The sequence below is a fragment of the Pan paniscus genome, chromosome 18 (assembly GCF_029289425.2).
Source record: "Pan paniscus chromosome 18, NHGRI_mPanPan1-v2.0_pri, whole genome shotgun sequence".
Lineage (NCBI taxonomy): Eukaryota > Metazoa > Chordata > Mammalia > Primates > Hominidae > Pan > Pan paniscus.
Window position 1 is genome coordinate 80663790 of NC_073267.2, and position 4122 is coordinate 80667911.

Below are 4122 nucleotides of genomic sequence, written 5' to 3' on the forward strand. Positions count from 1 at the left end.
GACACCCTATCAGATATTTGCACCTCAATTATCTGTTTATACAAGAGCTAGAAGTCCTAAGGGATGGGCACATAGGAAAACACTTTGAAGAGAAAAGGATAAGAAAGTTTGGACATTTGCTTAAGTGAAAACAAAACCCAAGACTCTTAATATATAGGGTACCAAGAGGTCCCAGTTTGCCCAGGGGAATCCTGGCGTATACCTATTATCTCTTCATCTTGTCCACTTTGGATGTGTCACAGATTATACCTTTATTATTTTTAACAAAGTGCTGTTATTTATTACTGCATTAAAATAAGCTAGCAGGGAAGAAGCCTGGATAGCTCAGTTGGTAGAGCATCAGACTTTTAATCTGAGGGTCCAGGGTTCAAGTCCCTGTTCAGGCATGTCATATGGCTTTTAGTACCTAATTCTGACTTTTTTTTTTTTTTTTTTTTTTGAGATGGAGTCTCGCTCTGTCGCCAGGCTGCAGTGCAGTGGCGCAATCTCGGCTCACTGCCACCTCCGCCTCCTGGATTCAAGCCATTCTCCTGCCTCAGCCTCCCGAGTAGCTGGGACTGCAGGACCACCACGCCCAGCTAGGTTTTGTATTTTTAGTAGAGACGGGGTTTCACCATGTTGGCCAGGATGGTCTCGATCTCTTGACCTCGTGATCCGCCCGCCTCGGCCTCCCAAAGTGCTGGGATTACAGGCATGAGTCACTGCGCCCAGCCTCTGACTCAATTTTTTAAAAAGAAAACAACAAAAACAACAACAAAATAAGCCAGGAGGGGTAGGTAGAGAGAGCTGCTTTTTGTTCCACCAGCTCCTGCCAAGATCTTATATAGCTGTGTGTGAGATGCTAGTTCAGAGTTCTCCTTTGAACTTGTGGTCAGGTTTGAAAGACGACCAGTGATACCCAAGCCCTTTTGTTACTCTGTTCCAGACACAAGGTAACTGACACCCCATTCTCAAGGGATGTGAAGTGTACCCAGACATAAGCACGTGAGATCAGCCAGGTTCTCCAGGTGAGAAGTGACTGCTGCTGCCCTACCGGCTACCTGTGCAGAGTGCTGGGGCCCATGGTGTGCAGCCTGCCACCATGATGCCTGTTGGCAGGGTCCGCGGGAACTGTGGAAACCAGAGGGTAGTTGTGCAGGAAAATATTGGTCCATGCAGGACACAGAGGCTGAGCAGCCCCACCATAGAACATAGAATAGTCTGAATGCTCTTACAATACCAGTTTTGCATTTATTATATAATTGACATTTGCAACTATTGATTTTATTATTTGGTAACATTTTTATTTTGAAGTAATCCCTTTTGGCAGCCATCACCTCCAAAAACCACATGTACATGTTTAATGAAAAATTAGGTACTGAATTTCCTTACTCACGAAAGCCAATGTACATGTAACTTGCACAAAAATGTTTATCAATATTTACCATTTATTGTGGCAGATGACCACATAGAAAACAAGATTTGCTAACAGAATATCAGCATTTAATTTTAAAAATCGGTAGTTATTTTAAGAAGACTTTCCTATAGATGAATTCACATGTGAATCTGTAGCAGGTGGGCTTACAGATTCTTCTACAAAGCATGATTTTTCACTGTTATCAAATGACTGTTTCTTTGCTAAATTTCTAAAATTTTTTTCTTCCAAGTTTTTGTTATGCAGGTGCAAAACATGTAGTGCCTGCACTTAATGTATTGGCATTTGAGACAGAAGAAAAATTGCAAACAGTTTAAAGGCTATCTGTTTTATCAGTGCTATTGGAGACTTCACAAAGAAAATGCATAAGTTTTAATAATTGGTTCAAATTTTCACTTCCAATTCAGGAAATCAAATTATTAAAATTTCTGAAAGTTCATTCTAAAGAAGGTGAAACATCTGACTTATTGTTAACACTAGTAATACTCCATTTTTTAATGAACTTGTTAGTTTAACATTGAAAATGAAGTTACTAAATTTTGTGGTGATAACACCCACCCAAAATTTGGTGAAGCACAAATTCATGGTAAAAAGCAATGTCAATATAAAATTAAGAAACTTATGAGACACAAATAGGTTTGGAATTTGTTTTGGTGTTCATATAATTCACAGCTTCCTCCCACTTGCTGCAATGTTAAATCAATTAAAAATTGTAGTGGTTTAAATTTACAAATATTTGTGTATACTCCATTAGAGCAATCAAGCCACAATATTCTTGTGATGAAGTTGATGTTGAATATTAAAAAATACTTTAGTGTGGCAGTATGGACTTTTTATCTTTTTGCTGCTTGCCATCAATGGAGTTTTTCAAGAGTTTGCACCTTTGAAGAGTTTCTTTGTAAATCAACCTACATGTTCTGCAGTGGTTTTGAACTTCTTTTATAAATAAATCTGTAAATTGTGGTTATATTTTATTCAACACCAGTTGGATATATTTAATCAAAATCTCGAAAGAATAGAGTGCTCAAAAAAACTTTACGTTAAAATATTTAGCTTTTATTCAACACCAGTTGGATATATTTAATCAAAATCTCAAAAGAATAGAGTGCTCAAAAAAACTTTATGTTAAAATATTTAGCTAGTTGCAACTGTTGAAAATGAAGCTTGCAAACAGGAAAACAATGAACGTTATCCCTATAACAGAAAGAAAAGAACCGAACAAATTAAAAGTTGAGAGTTCAAAAATTATGCAAGATTTCCTGTTCAAAATTACGATTTCTTTTTGGAATACCTTAACCTCTGGGAAGAATCTTTTGATATTTCTGTTTTTATTTGGATACATTTATATTTTTATTCAATGGAATGAAATGGAAAGACCTATGATTTGGAATCATAAGTTGAGACAACTTATCTAAAGAGTTTTTCCCTTTAAAAATACCTGCCAAAGTGCTTGGGAGGTAAAAAGACAGTATATGAGAAAATATTTGGGCTAAAGTATTTATATATTTTAATCTGAAAAAATAGAAAATTGGAATATACTCTAGCAGAGTTTGCTCTGAATTTATAAGACATCTCAGTAACTTCGGAGAAAGTATTTTCTCAATTAGAAATGTTATTATAATCCTCAGTAACATTCAATTGAGGAAGTTAACAGTTTCAAATTTATTAACAACAAAATGCAACTTTAGTACTTTTTATATGTAATACTTCAAAAAGCATTAAAGTGCAACTTTGAGGAAGAGTATATGATATGCAACTTTATGAAAAAAAGATTAAAAAATAATGCTTAAAATATACATTCTTTAGGCAAATACCATGATATAATAATATTAGAAATAGATATGACAAAAAAATAAAATACATGCTAAACAGTATTGTTCTGCTAACGGTATTGTTTAGCATTCAAATAAGAGATTCAATAAGATAAATTATTTTCATTTTGCTTTCATGGAAACAGATATATGTTATATTTATTTGGTAGAAGGAATTTTATTTTTGAAACTAGGTTTTAAATAAAATTATTTTGTAAGTCCACGAATATCGTAAAGTCAGTGTATTGGTGAATACGTTAATATTTTAAATTACATAATTTTGATTATTCCCAGCGCTATCTTTTATTCTAAAAAATGTGAGAGTGGCCTCCCTATAATAGAAATAAAAACTGAAGAACTACTCAGCAAAAAGAATTAAGAAATGGATCGAAGAGTCAGAGAGCAGAGGGAAGGCAGGAAGACAGAGGGAGGGAGACAGGATGACAAGTCCCAAGAGACAGTAGTGAATCCCTGAAAATGGCCCAGTGACCTCATCATACAGGGTCCCTCTGGTGGCAATTACCCACCCACTCCTCCCAGCCCCATTTGGAAAGAAATAATGTATCAACTAGAGAGACAGTACTGTCAATGGTTGATTCTTTCCTTTACCCATTCATCTCTTACCCGCTGGCTCCATCATTCATAGGTTAATCGACATAACCAACCACGAAGCATTTGTTGAGCATTTACTATGTGCCAAGCACTTTCTTAGGCACTGGTGATGTGCAAAATGGAATGAGACTAAAGTCAGGGTGTGCATAGTCTAGTTCCAGAGCAGGGCAAGGAAGCTACCAGCTGGGATGGAGACCTGGAGGGGACCCAGAGGAGCATCTGCTTGTAAGAGGGGACTAAAGAAAACTCAGGGGGCTGATGCCAGGTTCTCCACTTGAGTGAAGC

The 4122-nt window shown here is 36.4% G+C and overlaps 1 non-coding gene across 1 annotated transcript; it reads left to right on the forward strand.

Moving 5' to 3' along the window:
* Positions 1 to 313: 313 nt before the first annotated feature.
* TRNAK-UUU (transfer RNA lysine (anticodon UUU)) lies at positions 314 to 386 on the forward strand. Its single transcript has one exon. It is a non-coding gene; the product is annotated as a tRNA-Lys (tRNA).
* Positions 387 to 4122: the final 3736 nt, after the last annotated feature.